The sequence below is a fragment of the Schistocerca americana genome, chromosome 1 (genome assembly GCF_021461395.2).
Source record: "Schistocerca americana isolate TAMUIC-IGC-003095 chromosome 1, iqSchAmer2.1, whole genome shotgun sequence".
NCBI classification, from domain to species: Eukaryota; Metazoa; Arthropoda; class Insecta; order Orthoptera; family Acrididae; genus Schistocerca; species Schistocerca americana.
Window position 1 is genome coordinate 487,301,570 of NC_060119.1, and position 23,522 is coordinate 487,325,091.

Sequence of the window (23,522 nt, forward strand, 5' to 3'; positions counted from 1 at the left end):
TACCCATAAACAGCACTCATATTAGCTGCAAAGCTTATATGCACTGAACAGAGACTCTTCCATCTGTCACCAGGTGTTGTAAAATCGTGTATTAAAGTTTCCTTCTCTCATCAGCAGCTATGGCCCTAGGGTGTGTATTCACAGATTCAGCCTTACGGAAACTGCCATGGCTATAAGTAGAGAGCAGACAAACATCGTCGTGAGAAGACGGGAGGTTTTGTATCTCCTGCAGACGTCTTTCTTTCCTTTGGAAGCAATAACTGCATAGCAAGCTGCGCATTATTCATAAAATGAGTTATTTTGAAAGAAACTTGGTTGATACTAAATTTCCAAACATTTAATAAGTCTAGAGCAAGACATTTTCGATCAGCAGTAACAGTCATGGGAAATATACACTGGCCGAAGAACATTTCAGATGTTTCTGTCGTCTGAGAGAAAAAGAATAAGAGAGTTTTAGCCAATATGGGCAATAATACAGTTTCTCACTGGCCACAAAACCTATCTCAGACGTTCTGACGGATTGGGGGGAAAGCTGACGGTTGATTTTCAGTGTAGGACACTAGGTGACATACCTAAATACGTACCATTTGTGAATTCCTTGTTCACACAAGTTGCCTCTCTCCGCAGACATAATTTAACACCAGAAATAAAGGAAACATCTGTCGTTGCCTGCTTGATAAAACAATCGGTTTTCAGGGTTATATTGAAAATAAAACTGTCACAGTTGCAAAGATATTTTTATTCAAAAATAACGTGATTCACCATTGTTAGACATCATCAGATGATGTAAAACTGGCAAATGAAGTTTATTGCGCCTGATACCAAAGCTCTATGTCAACCACAAACCCATGAAATCGTCTGGATGAAAATCTGGTCGTGAGAACAATTAAAAATAACTGTGGAAACCTATAACACTTCAAAGGTCCCCGCAGTTCCTTTTAGTTTTTCTGACGACCGGATTTTCATCAACACGATTTTATGTATATGGGATTGAAGGAGCTTCGGTAGCCGCCGCAGTGAACTTTGACATTTTTACGTAATGTGCTGATACCTAGCCACGACGAAACTCGTTACTTTTAAATAAAAATAGCTTTGAAACTGTGACTGTGCTACTTTCAGTACGAAAACTTCGTTGTCTTGAACAACTTAGGAGCACTCAAACTTTCATGGTGATTTGAATAGTCTTAATTACAAAATAATTTTTATTTGGTAAATTATTGTTTGATGTGTTAATTAAGACACGTATTTTAGATAAGTTTAGCTGGAAAAATTGCAATACAGTCAGTCAGCAGAAGCCAGAATCCTTATGCCGGAGCGAACCATTTAAACTAACAGTCCGTCCTTGTTTTCACAGGATCGACAACCGGCAGACTACATTCCTTGACACTGTGAATTAACCGTCGTTGCACCAGAGAAAAATGTGTGCTACACGATATCTTTGTGAGTGGCTTGAATGCTCCTCTACACACTTAAATTATGAGGCTCAAATGAGGAATTTACCAAAATAGATGTGGAATACCATCTAAAACTACAATACACCCGTTTAGCTCGGCAACCGACTGGTAATTAATCAAACGCAGCAGGCGGCTTTTAGCGACGAAAAGCTCTAAAGCAAGTTCCTAGCACTTAGCAGACGTGGAGTCATAACGGCTGCTCCGTTCACCGCCACCGCCCACCATCATGGTATTATACCATGAGAGGATGATCACATACTGACCGAACCAGTAACCACTGAAACAAATGTATTATTGCGGTCGAGACTGTTTGTAATCCGTTTTCAAAGTACTTTTAGCCAGACCGCTGTTTCTCCACGAGAAAAGTTCTCAAAATTAACAAGCTCCCAATGCATCAAGCCTTTCCGAGCGGATGAGACGTATTCCTTGAACTACACGACAAAAATTTTGATTTAGCAGTGCTACATTAATTTATCTTCTGGGATGTGATTTGTATTTGTCCTCACTTTTCATAATTTTATTCCTACATGTTAACTTTGATTTACTATTGTAAAGTAGGGTGACGTACGTCCATGTGGCAGTGGAGGGATACTGGGCCACAAATTTATTAACATATTTATTAAAAGCACCAGCCAGTTTATTGAAACACAGAAAATTATGCAATGCAATGTGAACAGCTTCCCCAGGAATTAAATTAATTTTCAACAACACAGCTGTTGGTAGATATCCCGGGTTCGATTCCCGGTGGGGTCAGGGATTTTCTCTGCCTCGTGATGACTGGGTGTTGTGTGATGTCCCTAGGTTAGTTAGGTTTAAATCGTTCTAAGTTCTAGGGGACTGATGACGATAGATGTTAAGTCCCATAGTGCTCAGAGCCATTTTTTTGTTGGTAGATATTACATAACATTCAGAAATCACTGAATGAAATTTTTAAAAATTGAGAACAAAACTAAATTTTTAAAAATTTGATAAATGGTTTGCAAGGCGGTCTAATTAGTTCACAAGTGTGTAAAATTAACTTGCGTATTCCACATTAAAAGTTACAAAAACATTTTGAAAATAGCTGAAAGGTATTTACATCTGCCATCCACTATCACCTGACTGCAGACAGTTGAAAGGAAGACTACTGGTTCCAAGAAGGGAAAATAACATGACCATATTAAATTCAACGAATGGTAGAACTGGGAGTTGCAGTGGCAAGCAATTTCTCTTTCACGATCGATACTAGACCCACACTCTCAGTAAAGCCCTGTTTGGCTTGACCCGCAATATAAACAACAGACACAACAAGTTATCCTGTAACATACAGACCATTAACTGAAAATTTCCCTTTCCAACACAAGTAGACTCTGTAAATACACTTGAAAAGGCGAACGTTGCGTATGAAGCACCTGATGCGAAATAACAACAAATTTTAACTGTAGGTTTTCATTGTAGGTGCGGCTAAACTTAGACAGCTAGAGCACCATTAATTTACTAACACACTTTCATAGAAACGTAACTTGATGTGAGATCATTTGAAGTAATCGTGACTGAGGATGTTTACATGCCGCAGTGGAGAACCAGAATGCGAGCTACAATAAAAACGGCATGACACAACATAATCATGCACATGGTAATAGGACGGTCACCATAATTTCTTGCAGATCGAAGCGTAAGTTCAGAATCGCTCGACCAGAGGCTGTCACCAAATAGGTGTAATGGCGATTTTGCTAAGAATCTGGAACTAACGGATGCTATTCACCAGATACACCTGCAGCCGGTTCTTGAAACTGACAGACAGGAACCCAATCCGGCACCGCAATAGACACAATCTTCTTGCAATTTCAAGTCAGTTTCCGTGTACCATGCAGAAATGACTTTTTCAACGAGCAATTTTCACGGCCTAAGCCGACACTCAATCCCCCCGAACCCGCATTGCCAAGGACACTGTCGGCCACGACGTCACGGCGTTTATTGCAGCCGCTGTCAAACACAGCGCTCAATCGCCTGCCACTTCGAGAGCACCTCCTGATGGCGACAGCGTTTACGTTCTGGCCCACAGACCTGCCCTTTACCGGCGACAAACCGCTCGACAAGCTAGTGTGGCCAAAGATGCTAATAACGAGCGGGAACTGTTGGTATCAAAACGTCTCCGCACCGCACAGGTACACAACCTCTACCGTTACGTATCGGATGTTGCTGTTGTTCTGTCTTCATTCGGAACAATGGTCTGACCTAGCTCTCAGTGCCCGTCTACCAAGTGTAAGAGTCTTAGTCTACATAATTACAGCAAACTACTTTCATGTTCACCTACTTGCCGCATCCAAGCGATGGTCTCTCTTTACAATTTTAACCCCCCCCCCCCCCCCCATCCCTGCCACATATTCAGTTCTCTTCCTGTCTGAACTGCTAACCATCCACATTATACTTCGTTACAGGGCTACAACAAGACAATTGCCTTCTGAATTTCCTTCATAACTCTTTAATTGATATTATATGTTAACAAATATCTCATTTTCCGAAAGCTTTTAGTGCTATTACCTGTGACCATTTTATATTCTGTTTACTTCATCCGTTATAAGTTGCTTTGCTGTTCAAACAGAAAAACTAATTTGGCACTTTTAGTGACCCATTTCCTAATCTAATTCCCTCACCAATGCTTGATTTAATTGGACTACACTCCATTAGACTTATATTACCTTTGTTGAAGTTCATATTATAAATCTTTTTTCTTTTTGTTCTTCAGGAAACTGACCATCCTTTGTTCAACAGCTCTACCAAGTCCTATATCGTTTCTGACAGATTTACAATGTCACAGACAGATCTTGAAGATGTTTGAAAAAATGGTGTATAGGCTATAATCCTGTCTCTCTCCCTTCTCAGCCCCGGATTTTTTCTCACCTCCTTCGGGTCTTTTAACTGTAGTCTGGTTTCTGCGTGCAATAATACGCCAAATTCGCGAAGAGGACGTGTAGTCCCCCATTACTCCTGTTGCCAGCAACGGACACGACGTGGCTGAGCCTATACCTTTATACTGAAGAGGTGAGATTCAGATTCATGTCTACTTCTACATCTACGTACATACTACGCAAGCCACCGTACGGTGCGTGGCGGAGGGTACCCTGCACTACTATTAGAAATTTCCTTTCGTGTTCCACTACCAAACAGAGCGAGGAGAAAACGACCATCTATATGGCTCGGTATGAACCCCAATTTCTCGTATCTTATATTCATGGTCATTATGCGCGATGTATGTTGGTGGCAGTAGAACTATTCGCAGTCAGCTCCAAATACCGGTTCTCTAAATTTTCTCAGTGGTGCTCCTCGAAAAGAACGTCGCCTTCCCTCCAGGGATTCCCAATTAAGCTCCCGAAGCATCTCAGTAACACTTACTTATTATTCGAATATACCGGTAACAAACCTAGCAGCCGGCCGGGGTGGCCGAGCGGTTCTAGGCGCTACAGTCTGGAACCGCGCGATCGCTTCGGTCGCAGGTTAGAATCCTGCCTCGGGCATTGATGTGTGTGATGTCCTTAGGTTAGTTAGGTTTCAGTAGTTCTAAGTTCTAGGGGACTGATGACCTCAGCAGTTAAGTCCCATAGTGCTCAGAGCCATTTGAATCATTTGAACAAACCTAGCAGTCCACTTCTGAATTGCTTCGATGTCCTCGTTGAATCCAACCTGGTACCGATCCGAATCACTCGAGCAGTATTCAAGAATAGGTCGCATCAGTGCCCTCCCTAGTTACGGTCTCCTTTACAGATGAACCACACTTTCTAAAAATTCTCTCAATAAATCGAAGTCGTACTCCGCTATCACAGTCTTAACACACTCGTTCCATTTCATATAGCTTTGCAACGTTACGCCCAGGTATTTAAACAATCTGACTATGTTAAACAGTATACTTCTAATGCTGTATCCGAACTTTATAGGTTTGTTTTTCCTACTCATTCGCATTGACTTGCATTTTCCCCCATTTAGAGCTAGCTGCCATTCATCTCATCGACTAGATATTTTGCCCGAGTCCTCTTATATCTTACTACAGTCACTCAACTTCGCCACCTTACCATACACCACAGCATCATCAGCAAACAACCGCAGATTGCTGCTCTTCCCCGTCCGCCAAATCATTTACGTGCACAGAGAACAACAGCGGTCTTATCACACTTTCCTAAGGCACTCCTGACGATACTCTTGTGTCTGATGAACACTCGCCGTCGAGGACAACATACTGGGTTCCGTTGCTTAAGAAGCCTTCGAGCCACTCTTATATCTGTGAACTTATTTTGTATGCTCGTACCATCGTTGACAATCTGCAGTGGGGCAACGTGTCAGATGCTTTCCGCAAATCTAGAAATATGGAATCTGCCTGTTGCCCTAAATCCATAGTTCGCAGTAGATCATGGGAGAAAAGGGGAAGCTGAATTTCGTACGAGCGATGTTTTTTTTAAACTATGCTGAATCGTGGAATAAGCTTCTCAGTCTCAAGAAAGTTCATTCGAACTGAGAATATGTTGAAGGAATCTGCAGCAAACCGAAGTTAGGAATATTGGTCTATAATTTTGCGGATCCGTCCACCTAAAGGCTATATTCCTCTTCTAGACTTTTCTATGCGCTGCAGTCTTCAGTTATCTGCAGCTATTATTGCCTCTACAAGTTTTCTGATGTCATCCACTCAACTTTTATTAGGACGTTGCCTCGTTCTTTTACCCTTCTTATACACGAGGGTCACTTGCACCTTTTACCAGTCGCCTGGAACTTGGTGCTGGGTAAGAGATTCTCGATAAGTGAAAGCTAGGTAATGGGCCAATGCGTAGAGTGCTCTTTGTAAAACCGAATTGGGACTCCGTCCGCACTGGTGACTTATTTGTTTTCATATCTTTCAGTTGTTTCTCTGCGACAGGGATGCTTATTACTACGTCGTCCATACGAGAGTCTGTCCAACGGTCAAATGACGGTATGTTTGTACAATTCTCCTGCGTGAATGTTTTCTTGAACGCGAAATTTAAAACTTCGGCTTTCGTTTTGCTATCTTCAGCTGCCACATCTTGCTAGCGAATAAGGGGCTGAATGGAAGTCGTAGACCCGCTTAGAGGTTTTATATAGGAGCAGAATTTTCTCGGGTTATCTGCCAGACCTATTGCTAAGATATGATGGTGGTAGTTGTTGCATGCTTCGCGCATAGATCTTTTCATTGAAGCACGAATCTCTACTAACGTTTGCTTGTCATTTGTGCGTTCTCTTTTGAACCGAGAGTGCAGCGGCCTCTGCTTTTTCAGCATCTTCCGAATTTTGTTATTAAACCATGGTGGCTCTTTTCCGGGCACATATCTCTCCAGATCACGATTTACAACCTGCATTAACTTTGCCCATAATTCCTCTACGTCCATCTCACTGGAACTAAGTGACGTCAATTCACTCTCTAAGTGAGACGTGAACAACTGCTCATCTGCTGTATCTAGCACAAACACTCTCCTTGCCATCTTGTTTGATTTATTGGTTAACTTTTGTAATCATAGCTGCTATAATAACAACATGATCGTTAATCTCCGTTTCTACAAGGATGTTGTCGTTAAGGTCCGGCCTATCTGTAGCGACAAATTCTAAGATATTTCCATTGTGTGTGGGTTGCCGAGATAGTTGCTGAAGGCAGTTTTCAGCAGATGTGTTCAAAAGTATTTCGCATAACTGTCTGTCTGTACCACCCGCAAAGAATCCATAAAAATCAGAGTCTATACTTGGGAGATTAAAGCCAACTCCACTTAGTACTGCATGATCTGGATCTTAGGTGCTACTGACCTTAAACTTTCTTAGAACGACTCTAGAACTGAACAGCGAAATCGAGTCGCCGATAGAAACATCCAACAAGAGAACGTCACTGTCGCACTGAACTTCGTCATCAAGAGAGACAATATTTTTGTCAACTGCAATGAACACTCACCTTCCTATGGCCTCCAATCTGTCTTTCTGCCATATATTCTGCGACTCCCTAAATATCTCAGATCTTTCCACTTCGGGTTTCAGCTAGCTGTCCATCCCAAGAATAATTCGAATGTGAGAGCTTTCCTGGAGGGCAGCAAATTCGGGAACTTTGTTACGAATACTTCGACAGTGTACTGATAAAATCTTGACAGTCGAAGTGCCTTTACTCTGAACGCGGTCTGAGTTTCCTTGATGCCTACTGACTGGTGAGTGCTCATTAATCTCAAACTACCATCTAGCCTAAAAACCCCTCATGTGCACTTCACAAGTACTCTGCCACTTGAGTAGCTGCTTCCTTCGTGCTGTGCACCCATGACCTATCAAGGGATACGTACAAATCCCCACCCCATAACTCAGGTCTAGAAATCTGCATCCAAGACCGTCACCGAGTCGACGAGGCCTTTGGTTGAGACCCTCCAAACCAGAGAAACCCGATCAACTCTGAGAACAATACCGCAAATTGTAAGCTCTACTTGGACCCACACTTGAGGTCAGCAGTCTTCACCACCTCCGCCAGCCGCCTGTATGAACTGATGATGGCCTCAGAACCCACTCAACAGATGTCGTTGGTGCCAACGTGAGCCATAACTTGCTCATGACTGCACCCTGCACGCACAAGAGCCGCAGGCAGGGCTGCCTCCACATCTCGGATAAGGCCCCTGGCAGACATATAGAGCGCACATTAGCTTTCTTTCCATCCCTGAACCCTATCTGTCTAAGAGGCTCCATAACCTGCCTATCGTTGGATCTCCCGATAACTAGTAAATCCCTCCCCCGTGGCTCTGCTCGGACCCTGCTGAAGCAACGACCACATGTCACTCATAGGGTGAATGGGCGAGGCCAGACGGCCAGTCCCTCTGATTTAGTTCTTTTGCAGTATGTAGAAATTACGCTTCATGAATACACAGTCGTTTCACCTTTGCGCCCACGCTCGATTTCTCCCCCATGGCGGACCAACCCACTCATCGCACCTTCCCCAACGCCTCTAAATGACATTAAACGCCAATTTTCCTTCATTTGTTCCTTCCTCCGTGCACAACAGGTCAACACAACAGGCCAACCCCTGGCGGATGCGTGAGAGTTGCGTCTTAGGTGTATTTGCCGAGCGTAGCTAATTGTAAGGGATGTGTGTAAACAGGGTGTTTAAAAAACACCGCCGCAACTTTGATGACACTGAGGCAAGTAAATTAAGACACACGGGCCGCAAATATCGGGAAACACCCACAATATGGACGACAAATGTTGAACATGTGACGTCAACAAATGACGTACCTCGCTGCAGGTGCAGCGATTTGGCTTGTCTACCCTACCGTCACAGGGAGGGCGGTGCTACACATCGCTCCCCTAGGCTACCCTGCTTTCGAACACCTTTTTTAAACGTGATGTGCTGTAAACGTAGAAATTACAGAATTATTGTCCTCGCGATAACGAAGCAAAAGCTGTTCTAATTTTGTATTTCTACTAGCGATGCAGTGCGGAAGCTTATACTTACTTACTTGTGACGCAATACGGTAGCTTTTTCTTGCACTGTACGTTGCAGTTCACTAGCGGAGACCGCGACACCGGTAAATAAAACAATAAATTTGGCTTCACTGTAAACAGACAAGTAATGCAAGGCAAAAGAACACTGCCTGCCAGAGGCAAGACTTGAACGCTGGGTCATCAGGTGCGGCAGACCGATAATCTCCACCGCTACACGTGCACCGATGTACGGCAACTAGTGACGCCACGTGTTCCACATTTGTCATCCACTTTCGCGTTATTTCACGGTGTTTGCTGCCCCGTTTATCATATATTAAATGACTTGTCTCAGTATCATCTACATCGCTTCCGGATGTTTTTAAACATTAATAAGAATCACCATGTAATGTAGTATTACGTTTGTGTTGTACACTCATGTTCAGAAAGAACAGAACACCTTGAATGACTAGAGATAGGACGTTCATTCTCACAGGACGTGTACATTAGTGTTTCCTGCAGAAATGGTTAGCATTTCAGTCACCTTGGTTCAACATGTTTGCTGTTGCCTAGTAGGCGCACGGTCCGCCACGAACCCTGATAACTTATTCCCTTCGTGATTCCATCGATGCGTATAAGGCACGAATAGCGTCCTGTGGTATAGCCATCCATGCTGCATCACCTGGTTCCAATGTTCACCAATGGTGGTCGGCACTGGGTCACATCGCTGGCCCCATCGTTTCACCATATTCCAGATATTTTCGACTGGCGACAGGTCTGGTAATCTGGTGGGCCAAGGCAAAAGGCTGACATCTTGCGACACCAAGAAGGCACGTGTTCGTGCAGCAGCATGTGGTCATGCATTATCTTGCTGAGAAATGGCGTCTAGGGCGTTCTGCTGAAAGGGTACGGCTAGGGGTCGTAGGGTGTCATTCACGTAGGTCACGCTGGTCACTGTGTCCTGGATACGCGCCAACTGTGATTTCTGGTTGTACCCAATAGCACCCTACAGCATCAGGACTTGTATGTCTTGTGCGAATGCAGTGCTGTGGTACCGCTCCCCCTGTCTGCGGCGAACGAAAATGCGGCTATTATTTTTGAACAAACAAAACCTGGATTCGTCCGAAAACACTATGTGATGCCATTTCTGTTCCTAGTGACGTCGTTCCCTGCACCATTGTCGTCTAGTATGTTTCCAAACATTTCTCAAAAATAGGAGGAGAATGAACGACGCGCACCTAACCCGTACCATAATAAAAGGCGACTGACAGTCACTCCTGATTGTGTACAATGTGTTACACTGTTTCACTATTGCGCCAGAGTCGAAGAGGACACAGACCTGTCCTGCAATGTCATTTGGATGAGGCGTCGACCTTCTCGGGGTTGATCTTGCTGGTGCAACCTGGGCCGTCTCTTGTTCTCCGGCGTTCCGTGGACCAGTCTGCGGACACCCGTTGAACTACAGAAACACTTAGTCTCAAACGAGCACCAATTTCCCAGATGGATGCATCACATTCTCTCATGCCAATAATGCGCCCTCTTTCAAACTCACCGATTTGACGCTGCGGTTCGCACATACCTATGCGAGGCATCCTCCACGTCTGCTCATCTCACACAAATCTGTTCAGTTTATACCAATGACGAGAGTCGCAGGCACATTTCACCTGTAAGCGGTGTAATCGATGATGGCTTTCAGCCCTCGAGTCGACATGGTTCAGATGCTAATCATTTCTGCAGAACATACTAATGTACATGTCCTGTAAATGTGAACGCCCAATCACCCGACATTCAAAGTGTTCTGTTTTTTTGTGAACTTTGGTGTATGATTATGATGAGAGAACGGAGACAGTGAAACCCGGTACATTGCCTATTCCTCTGGAACACCAACAAGGGGGCCGTCGGATTTATAGTCTCAATCTGAAAGACATATAACCATCAATTGTGTCTCAGGCCCCCACTTCATGAAATGCTGTAGAGGTTTACAATACGAGGGTTGAATGAAAACTAATGCCTCCACCTTTGTTAATCGGGTTCGGATGGGAATATTTTAATAAATCAAACGCAGAAATTATTCTTAGAATGTGATCTTTAATTTCCAATATTGACTTTTCCACCTAATCACCAGCCAGTTGGATACATTTCTGCCAACGATGAACAAGTTTCCTGAAACCGTCACGGAAGAAATCGACACTGTTTCCGCAACCACACTTTCACAGTTCTCTCAACGTCTCCGGGTCGTAATGGTGTGCCCACGTTTCGCCTCCTGTCACAACTGAATTGAGAAGGGCGTCAGCTTTATTCTTGTATATGAGAGGAGTTCCTGGCAAATTTCAAGTCTGTGCGCTTTCATTTCAGGAGTCAGTACACGGGGTACCCCTCGTGCGCAGACCTTCCTATAGCCGAGCAAAGCAATAATGTGACCCACACGTTCTTGTGAAATGCCGACTGCGCTTGCAGTTTCTCTCTGAATGATTCGACGATTGTCCTGAATCAATCTCTCAACATTTTGCTTGTGAAACTCGGTTGCTGTCACAGGACGTCCAACTCTTTGTCTGTCACGCAGGTCAGATGTTCCCACCTCAACATCTTTAAACTTGCTCGGCCACGACGCTCAGTATTCACATCAACACCTTCTGCTGTCAAGAATTCAATGACTGCACGTTGCTTAAATCGCATTGACCGACCGTCTGTGCAGGGTTCCGTACTTTACACAGTAACAACACAACCGTTCAATTGTAAGGCTTCCCGGCAACGGGAGCTGTAGACCAGAGGCTATGGAACAAGCCAGTACCTGCTGCAAACCAATGCTGCCAACTGTTGAAGAGTTACGAAGGTGGAGGCATTACTTTTCAGTCAACCCTCGTATAATCTTGTGATCAGGAACTTCACTACTTGCCGGCCAAATACTGGGAGCGAACGTTTCTTTCGGCATCGGGCTTACCTCCAAGGCGAGCATCCACGCAAAGATGTGCTTTAGTGACCTTGGCTATGGAGGTGAGTTCAAAGGTATGGTCGAAAGTGCCCCAGGGCAGTGCGTTAGGACCCTTCTTTATCTCTTTATACCTAAGTAAATTGACGGAAGTCGTTAGCAGCAGTCTGCGACTGTTAGCTAATGATATTGTAGTGTATGGGAGGCTGTCTTTGTGGGACTTGCTGACGGGTAGAGGATGGCTTGGAGAGAATCTATGTTTGGTGTCGTAGCTCTAAACGTAAAAGCATGAAAGTTAATGCCGACGATGCTTGACGCAGTCACGTCATAATGGTCGACCTAGGTTTATGAGGAGATTCATAGGTAAATTTGAATGTAGGCCTTCCCGCCGTGCACTGCTGATGAAATCTTCACGGCCTTCCATCCGGGTGAATGGTTTCGAATCATGCGACGTTTGGATGAGTGTCATTCTTATCATCTTCTGGAGAAGTGGAAAGGAGGTAGAGGTAGGTGTAGCTCATCTATGAAGGAGACCTCATACAGAACCCTTATGTGATGCATTCTTGGGTACTGCTTGAGCTTTTGGGGCCACACCAGTTCGGGTTAAATCAAGATATCAAAGCAGTTCAAAGGCGTGCAGCTATATTTGTTACCAGCATGTTCCATTAGTAGGCTTGTAGTACCGAAATGCTACATGAACTCAACTGGGAATCCTTGTAAGGAAGAAGACGTTCCTTTCGCGAAACACTATTGAGCAAATTAAGTGAACTGCCATTTTTGACGGAATATACAACGATCTTACTGCTAGCAACGTACTTCTCGAATGATGATCACGAAGACAAGAGAAACCAGGGCACAATGGAGCGTACAAGCGATTGTTTTTCGCTCGTTTTGCTAGCACAACCGAAATTCTCAATCTAACCACAAAAGTTGTTTGATAAGCATTATCATCGTATTTTTGTTAGTAAAAGTTGCTGCGGTACGGTGTCATTATATTTGCACTAAGGATTTTGTTTATTAAATCCCAATTACAGTCCATAGAAATGTATACTGTAAGTTGTAGAGCACTTAAAATTATTTGCAGGAGTACCAAACCATGTACGTAAGCAGAGGATGTTTACAGTATTTTTAGTGAAATGTCTCACCAGATGATCAGTGTTGTAGGATGAGCCCACCGGTAACGGACTGCAGCAGTGAAGTGTTACGCATTCGTCTGATAAGTAACAACTTCACAAATGAAAACTAAAGTTTTTCAGCTTTGATATAGCATGTGTTTCAACATAGAGGGTGATTCCGTAATGATGTTAATTACTTTCAGGGATGATGGAGAAGGTAAACGTATAAATTTGAGGTAAGGGACCCTGGTGCGTAAACGATGGATTATAAGCAAAAATCTACTCAAGTTCGCCTTAGCCTCGCGCAGCGCTTGAACTAAAGACCCCAACTTCCGAATCTTGATCACATCAGAGTTCCATCTGAATACTCTACAGTACCCTTAGTAAACCCCCGTTTGTTGATGGACTTGATGCCAAAAAGACTGAAAAATCCAAGGCCTACGGTAGAGAAATAATGAATTACGCTTATATACAACCACTGTTCAAAATGGCGTCCCCCAGCGTGAATGCAGGCATGACATCGCCGCACCAAGTCCTTTCGTACTCGTTCTAATATCCCCGGTGTGGTCTGAAGAGTGGTGCACGCAGCGAGAATCAATGGGAGGAGATCCTACTCAGCCTCGATAGGCGTCTCGTACAGAAGACTTTTCACGTGGACCCACATGAAGAAATCAAATTGGGTGAGATCATATGAGCGTGCTGACCACAAAACAGGACGTCCTCTGCCTATGCTCTTTTCAGAGGCTATCTGATCCAGGTCTTCATGCACCCTCAGTCCAAAGGTAAGTGTGACTGCGTAAAGCAGGAAGCTCTATACTAGAGTGCTCGTCTGGATTGTCTACCAAACAGTCTTAGGAAGAACAATAGCGTTACATGTATTCCACTGTCGGAGGTACTAGAGCAATTCTGAACTTTCGACTCGGTTGCCGGCCGCAGTGGCCGAGCGGTTCTAGGCGCAATAGTCTGGAACCGCGCGACCGCTACGGTCCCAGGTTCGAATCCTGCCTCTGGTATGGATGTGTGTGATGTCCTTAGGTTAGTTAGGTTTAAGTAGTTCTAAGTTCTAGGGGACTGATGACCTCAGACTAAGTTCTAGGGGACTGATGACCTCAGAAGTTAAGTCCCATAGTGCTCAGAGCCATTTGGACCATTTTTTTTTTGACTCGGTTGTTTCTGCACGAGGTTTCCTTGGATCAAATTGATACATTTACCTTTCTGCATCATCCCTGAAAGTTTGTGACGTCATCACGGACTCATCCCGTACAATAATTTGTTTGTGCCATGTCGGTGATAAGAAACAACGTAATGACAATGTGATTTTATCGGCTGAGCAAGCAATTTCAAAAGTAATGAATGCATAGATGCTTCTAATTACAGCACAGTCTGCTGTCTCTAAGGTACTTACGCGCTAATCACTTCTACTCACCCATCGTTCAGTTACTAGCGGGAATCTTTCATAGTAATAAAACAACTTTCACTACAAGGAAAAAGAGTTAGATCGGAATATTATGCTAGAGTAACTAATCACTACTGATAAAAATGAGTAGCATCTGTAGACTAAACTTCCAATTCATTACCTTAATGTGTGTATACCTGTGTGTGTGTGTGTGTGTGTTTTCCTGTGTGTCGTTGAATTCATTCATCCTCGCAATTAATTTTTACACTTTTTTTTTTTTTTAACATCATAGTGAACATTTCGTCCTTCCCAAAGTGTGTTTGGCTGCCACGGATCGCTGTTTAAACCATACATACGTTAGCTCTCATACATACCGAATTTTATGTTGTCCATTAATAAACTCGATCACATCAATTGACTTCTCTGTCTGCGTTTAGCGGAACATGACAAAGATCGCAACCTACTATTGACGATCTTCTAAAATTTTTATTTGGTTGGGGAGTGATTTCTTTTTCTAAGCTATATAAGTTAGTTAAAGTATAATTTAGGAAAGGACGTGCCACTTACGGTATAATAGAAAGATAGCTAGCACATCTGTGTGCAACTTTCGGATCTGTTAATATCTCTGTCCGTACTTATTATCTGCCTTTGCAACACTCCGTTATCACCAGTGGGTTGTTTAAGAAACCCAAAACCGGTTTGTGAACAAATAAAGTAGTAATTGTAAGGGCGATTTGTAATTTCCTTCTAGATCACTTTTGCTGATAAGTAGAATTAAAGTCTCGTTTCAAGTTGCGTAGTTTCTGAAATAACACTAAACGGTCCCCTGCAGTGATGTATCATCTGGTTTTTTTATACCACTTCACGGGCACCCCATTAAGCTTTCGGAACTTTCTTTATGAATAATCTGGAACATTTACATTAGAGGGAGAGAGTTGTAATTTCCCTGGATCATATTACATGTAATACAACGCTTGATTCCCAGAGGCAATCGTATGGGGACGTCTGCCAGGAGAAGGTAGCGTATAGCATCACACAAGCGAAAGACAGGAAAATTGCAGCTGCATCCGTGGCCCCTGTGAGACCGTAGCTACTAAAACTTTGAAAAAAGGCATTGGAGTCCCGTCGATGGTAAAATCTTATAAAGACACGTTCAATGAACAAAGTGTTTGACAGCCGTAGTTTGTTCAGCAATTTTAAACTTTTATTTTCTTCTATAGGAACACTCATTTAATAAGGCAGCCACTTCGTAACATATAGTCACATCTAACACTTATACAAATAATTGTTCCCAATTAATAATCTAAAATTTTTGTATCTCCTTTGAAATAACAACGCATGTGTGTCTGCAGAAAGGAAGCATTATATTCTTTGAACTGTTTTGAACTGAGTTCACAAATGTACTGTAGGTCGAAAAGTGTGTGTCTATATATAAAATATGGCTACCCGTACTGTACTCAAAAACCATGTCATCACTTCTGGAAACAGTATGCAACTATTCGATGACACAGTTTGGTAAAAGTTTGTAATTATACTTACGTGATCTTAACAGAACGATTATTAACCTCGATTTGAAAAATGATGTAGACTGATAAAGCGCATGAGGATGAGACCCGAGGAATCGAAATATATCGTGCATTGAAATAAAATCACAATTTGTGACTGAAGGCGCTTTGTTTTTTATTTTATGAAAGTAATAAAATCACGGAAGCAACACTGACAGTAACGGATAAAATTAAAAAATAAAAAGGTTATTATAGACGGAGTACAAACTCCAACTGTACAAGGATTCCAGAATATGCGTCCAGTGTCCCACCCGAGGAATCGAAATATATCGTGCATTGAAATAAAATCACGATTTGTGACCGAAGGCGCTTTGTTTTTTATTTTACGAAAGTAATAAAGTCACGGAAACAACACTGACAGTAATGGATAGAATAAAAAAAAATAAAAAAAAGGTTGTTATTGACGGAGTACAAACTCCAACTGTACAAGTATTCCAGAATATGCGTCCAGTGTCTCAAATACTACATCGCCTCAGTAAATCTGTTTCGCAAGTACCATATACCAGAACCACTTCCAAAGTCCCTGTCCATACGAATCAATATAGACGGAGAATAACAGCAAATTCGTCATACCTAACTAATATACGATAATAACGCCAGGGAATCAAAGCAAAACAACAAAGAAGGGGAGTCAATTATTATAAAGGGTATCCTATACGTGATTACTTGTGTGACAGAAGCTTCTTGTTGGTAGGAATTTTTTATTTTACCGGACTAGTTTTGGGCGTTGCCCATCATCGGCGGTATGTTGCCCTTAACTTTTCTAGCGCATATCAATGACAGTACTTTGTAATATAATGTAATAACTAACAACATGACTTACACATACATATGTGCAATCAGCACAAGGAATTTTTTTAGTAAAATATATGCAGTTGTACAGCAATTGCCAATGTATATATTTTCGTAAAAATTCCTTATTCTGATTGCATACATGTGTATGTAACTGATATTATCGTATTATTACCTTATAATACGAAATATTGTCATTGTCATATGGTAGAAAAAATTGCGTGTAATATGCTGTCAATGACGGGCAATACCCGAAACTTGTCTATTAAAATAAAAGACTGCTACCAACATGCAGCGTCAGCCAAACAATTAATTGTTAAGAGAACTTATTTCTACAAGTTGAAGAGAACCAAAAGTACAAGAAATTCTTTGTTCACCAACATCCAAGCTGTGATACTTTTAATTTTGTCTCATGAACAAACTTACTCTTTGTGACTCAAATGCTATTTTTTCAATAGCTACATTAGAGAAAAAAATAAAGTGGTCTTAGCGTGTACGTGTACACATTTCTTAATACACTTTCATTATAGATTGCCTAGAATAAAATTAAACATAATAAATTTTTTAAGGGACTCTCTTTAGCTTTCTCCCCAAAAACATTAACTTTACTATATTCAAAAAATGTTTGTTTCGCCAGGGAACGAGTAAGAAATTATGTACAAGAAATGTGTAATATTTGTAGAGTGACAGAAACTAAACCAAAACTATGAGCATACAGAACAGCTCACTGGTAAGCTAAGAATGAAAGCGTGAAGTAAAATGAGAACTGCTTGATTAGGAGGAAACTAGTCTTGTGTATATCGAATGAGTGTAGTAAATTTTGGATGTATTACATATCACTGTTCACTACTGACAAAAACTCCCAACGAGTTTTGAGAACGATAACACAGCCTAAGTAAGCTGTATTTTTTTACTTCCCATGCAACTGGCCAGTTTTAGCCGTGTGCCATTTTGCGGCACATGTCTTAAGTACCCAGCTTCATTTCACATTCGAATACACGCTGGTACACGTGGGAAGGTATATATCGTATTTTTTGTTAATGTGGGCAGAAACAGTACATTAGTATACATGATTACATCCATTAGCCAACACAAACAGAAAAAAATGATATAATCATGTATACAAATGTATTGTTGTGCCAGATACACACAAAAATACAACATATTCCTGGCCACTTGTACCAGCGATGTATTAGAATATGAAATGAAGCTGAGAGCCTAAGACATGTGCTTGAAAATGACACACGGTTGAAACTGGCCAACTATACGGAAAATAGAAAGAATACAGCCTACTTGGACCATGTATTCACTCTGAAAATATAGTACTGGCACTTATTGATAAATGGCATCGTGGCAGTGTCTGTCACCTGTTTACGAAACCATTGACAGAGCAACAGAGTCATGGTTATTTATTCCATCAGCAATCCGATTTTACGAGACGCAAAGTACTCCCACTGTTTTCTCAGTCTCATTTCTCCGGTACCGGCCAGAAATTTCACGAATTCTCATAATTTCTGGATTCAAAATCGTCATGACTGAAACAATCGCAGATAAATAAAAGTCTTGTAAGTAATAATGAAATTCTTCGCTTGAACAGAACATGAAGTTTAGTCTCCCGTACGCCGCGCTGCTAGAGCGCTGCTAAAGCAGTGCTAATGTTCTGTTTTCACTCATCACATTTTTATATAGAAAAGTTAAGCTTTTTGCTTTTGTTGCCGATTGCTGATAACTTTGCAAAAATTATGTTCATTAAATTTTGGCAAACTTCTCAACTGCAGTGATCGAGTTATGTAAGAAATTCGAGTAAATCTAGGAACCTACGTAAATGCCGGTTATCAGAGTAAAAAGTGTTTCACTCATTGGGAACACTATTTTCATAAGTGACACACAGGCACAGAGGTTATCTAGTAGATGTGGTTGTATTTGTGGTGGTGAAACCATGTAAAAAAGAGGAAGAATTCGTAAGTTAATTTTCACTGGCAGCTAATAAAGAATACACTGAATAAATCAAAAAGATGTAATGTCAACCTTGAGGCTCTATTTACTGTCGAACGGAAATTAACTCAATCTGCCTTGAAAGGATTTATGCTATAGCCAATAACTGCTTTTCTCAATCTGTTCCATATGGCAGCATACTAAAGTAATTCAAAAGTATTAACGGTCCAATTAAGGCTGTCAATTTGTCACATCATTCCTGCACATTATTTTCATCAGCGTGAGAATGAAGTAGTAATGGATAGTATTACAGCCACTATGTGCTAAGTCCCCCCCATGAACCATGGACCTTGCCGTTGGTGGGGAGGCTTGCGTGCCTCAGCGATACAGATAGCCGTACCGTAGGTGCAACCACAACGGAGGGGTATCTGTTGAGAGGCCAGACAAACGTGTGGTTCCTGAAGAGGGGCAGCAGCCTTTTCAGTAGTTGCAAGGGCATCAGTCTGGATGATTGACTGATCTGGCCTTGTAACAATAACCAAAACGGCCTTGCTGTGCTGGTACTGCGAACGGCTGAAAGCAAGGGGAAACTACAGCCGTAATTGTTCCCGAGGGCATGCAGCTTTACTGTATGATTACATGATGATGGTGTCCTCTTGGGTAAAATATTCCGGAGGTAAAATAGTCCCCCATTCGGATCTCCGGGCGGGGACTACTCAAGAGGATGTCGTTATCAGGAGAAAGAAAACTGGCGTTCTACGGATCGGAGCGTGGAATGTCAGATCCCTTAATCGGGCAGGTAGGTTAGAAAATTTAAAAAGGGAAATGGATAGGTTGAAGTTAGATATAGTGGGAATTAGTGAAGTTCGGTGGCAGGAGGAACAAGACTTCTGGTCAGGTGACTACAGGGTTATAAACACAAAATCAAATAGGGGGAATGCAGGAGTAGGTTTAATAATGAATAGGAAAATAGGAATGCGGGTAAGCTACTACAAACAGCATAGTGAACGCATTATTGTGGCCAAGATAGATACGAAGCCCACACCTACTACAGTAGTACAAGTTTATATGCCAACTAGCTCTGCAGATGACGAAGAAATTGAAGAAATGTATGATGAAATAAAAGAAATTATTCAGATTGTGAAGGGAGACGAAAATTTAATAGTCATGGGTGACTGGAATTCGAGTGTAGGAAAAGGGAGAGAAGGAAACGTAGTAGGTGAATATGGATTGGGGGACAGAAATGAAAGAGGAAGCCGCCTGGTAGAATTTTGCACAGAGCACAACATAATCATAACTAACACTTGGTTTAAGAATCATGAAAGAAGGTTGTATACATGGAAGAACCCTGGAGATACTAAAAGGTATCAGATAGATTATATAATGGTAAGACAGAGATTTAGGAACCAGGTTTTAAATTGTAAGACATTTCCAGGGGCAGATGTGGACTCTGACCACAATCTATTGGTTATGACCTGTAGATTAAAACTGAAGAAACTGCAAAAAGGTGGGAATTTAAGGAGATGGGACCTGGACAAACTAAAAGAACCAGAGGTTGTACAGAGATTCAGGGAGAGCATAAGGGAGCAATTGACAGGAATGGGGGAAATAAATACAGTAGAAGAAGAATGGGTAGCGTTGAGGGATGAAGTAGTGAAGGCAGCAGAGGATCAAGTAGGTAAAAAGACGAGGGCTAGTAGAAATCCTTGGGTAACAGAAGAAATATTGAATTTAATTGATGAAAGGAGAAAATATAAAAATGCAGTAAGTGAAACAGGCAAAAAGGAATACAAACGTCTCAAAAATGAGATCGACAGGAAGTGCAAAATGGCTAAGCAGGGATGGCTAGAGGACAAATGTAAGGATGTAGAGGCCTATCTCACTAGGGGTAAGATAGATACCGCCTACAGGAAAATTAAAGAGACCTTTGGAGATAAGAGAACGACTTGTATGAATATCAAGAGCTCAGATGGAAACCCAGTGCTAAGCAAAGAAGGGAAAGCAGAAAGGTGGAAGGAGTATATAGAGGGTCTATACAAGGGCGATGTACTTGAGGACAATATTATGGAAATGGAAGAGGATGTAGATGAAGATGAAATGGGAGATACGATACTGCGTGAAGAGTTTGACAGAGCACTGAAAGACCTGAGTCGAAACAAGGCCCCCGGAGTAGACAATATTCCATTGGAACTACTGACGGCCGTGGGAGAGCCAGTCCTGACAAAACTCTACCATCTGGTGAGCAAGATGTATGAAACAGGCGAAATACCCTCAGACTTCAAGAAGAATATAATAATTCCAATCCCAAAGAAAGCAGGTGTTGACAGATGTGAAAATTACCGAACTATCAGCTTAATAAGTCACAGCTGCAAAATACTAACACGAATTCTTTACAGACGAATGGAAAAACTAGTAGAAGCCAACCTCGGGGAAGATCAGTTTGGATTCCGTAGAAACACTGGAACACGTGAGTCAATACTGACCTTACGACTTATCTTAGAAGAAAGATTAAGGAAAGACAAACCTACGTTTCTAGCATTTGTAGACTTAGAGAAAGCTTTTGACAATGTTGACTGGAATACTCTCTTTCAAATTCTAAAGGTGGCAGGGGTAAAATACAGGGAGCGAAAGGCTATTTACAATTTGTACAGAAACCAGATGGCAGTTATAAGAGTCGAGGGACATGAAAGGGAAGCAGTGGTTGGGAAGGGAGTAAGACAGGGTTGTAGCCTCTCCCCGATGTTGTTCAATCTGTATATTGAGCAAGCAGTAAAGGAAACAAAAGAAAAATTCGGAGTAGGTATTAAAATTCATGGAGAAGAAATAAAAACTTTGAGGTTCGCCGATGACATTGTAATTCTGTCAGAGACAGCAAAGGACTTAGAAGAGCAGTTGAATGGAATGGACAGTGTCTTGAAAGGAGGATATAAGATGAACATCAACAAAAGCAAAACAAGGATAATGGAATGTAGTCTAATTAAGTCGGGCGATGCTGAGGGAATTAGATTAGGAAATGAGGCACTTAAAGTAGTAAAGGAGTTTTGCTATTTGGGGAGCAAAATAACTGATGATGGTCGAAGTAGGGAGGATATAAAATGTAGGCTGGCAATGGCAAGGAAAGCGTTTCTGAAGAAGAGAAATTTGTTAACATCCAGTATTGATTTAAGTGTCAGGAAGTCATTTCTGAAAGTATTCGTATGGAGTGTAGCCATGTATGGAAGTGAAACATGGACGATAAATAGTTTAGACAAGAAGAGAATAGAAGCTTTCGAAATGTGGTGCTACAGAAGAATGCTGAAGATTAGATGGATAGATCACGTAACTAATGAGGAAGTATTGAATAGGATTGGGGAGAAGAGAAGTTTGTGGCACAACTTGACCAGAAGAAGGGATCGGTTGGTAGGGCATGTTCTGAGGCATCAAGGGATCACCAATTTAGTATTTGAGGGCAGCGTGGAGGGTAAAAATCGTAGAGGGAGACCAAGAGATGAATACACTAAGCAGATTCAGAAGGATGTAGGTTGCAGTAGGTACTGGGAGATGAAAAAGCTTGCACAGGATAGAGTAGCATGGAGAGCTGCATCAAACCAGTCTCAGGACTGAAGACCACAACAACAACAACATGTGCTAAGTAAAATTAGTATAGTGACCTTCTTCTGCTTATTATTATTGTGACTGTTATTATTATTTTCTAGTATTAGTATTAAAATTCTTATTAGGACGTTAAGAATTTTCAACCATAAAAAAATCTTTTTGCGATTTTCTGTATCTGCAATCTCTTTCTTAAGATGATTCGATTCGATATGTTAACTTGTTGAGCTACATATCGTTCAGAGATTATTGTTAGACACTTGCCTTTAAATTTTCCAACGGCAAATGTGAGCTTCCATAGTGATTTGATACGTGTTATTTGAGAAACGAAACAGTGAGAGGAAACGTTTCTACGATAAGCTAAATCGTAGCTCCACAATCATAATAACACCACTCTCTTACAGTTTATTAATTTACATGAGACGTATAGAGTAACAGAAAAACATGGTCAGATATAAATATTGCAAAACACTGATAAAACCAATATCAATATGTGAATATTTCTATGAATGTCTACTTTTGTAAAATCATATTTCAGAACCGTCAAGGGCGACTAGTAAATAAATCTTTATTAAAAACGTGTTTTAAGCATCGGTAAATTATTTGTTGCACCCTGCATGGTCAAATTTCCATAGAGGTTGTAAATAATTTTACAATACTTATAATTTTGTAATACTTGAAACAGGTAAGTAATAAAGATTTGTTTTTCAATAGGTGTTTGCGCTTCCGAAAAATCGTATTTTTCAGATCCTTCCTTTTTTGTAACAGTTAATTAGAAAATTAAGATCGGCGACTTATTTCCAACCATGTTTGAATTGAAACATATAATTACTCAAACACTGCTAATCGGGTCACCGTGAATATGTGAAAATTCGATGTACAATAAATTGTGACGTGAGAACGTATTTGCTTTCATGACCCTCTAAAAAACATTTGTCTGTTTCCAAATAGCTGATGCTTATGAACCGTAGCAACAGACATAAAAATACATTTTCCAAGAATAAGAAATTTAAAGCTTAATTCTGTAGGAATTCTGGAAGTCTAGGAACCAACGCAGAAAACAGATATGCCTTTTGTTAGAGAGATAAATTCCATTCATAATAAAAATCACGTTACAAAAGAAGTCTGTAGAAGGAACCTGCTACAATGTAGCCTTTTCCTCCAGTATTTGATATGCTTTATATCAGGATAACTCAAGTTCAAAGAATAATTATAATTATTAGAAAGAAATACTAGAAGTTGTTCCCTTTTCGTTATGGACGAATATGGTGATGTACTTGTTTCGAGTAACTTTCGAGCTTCTCATCCAGGACGTGAATGCCC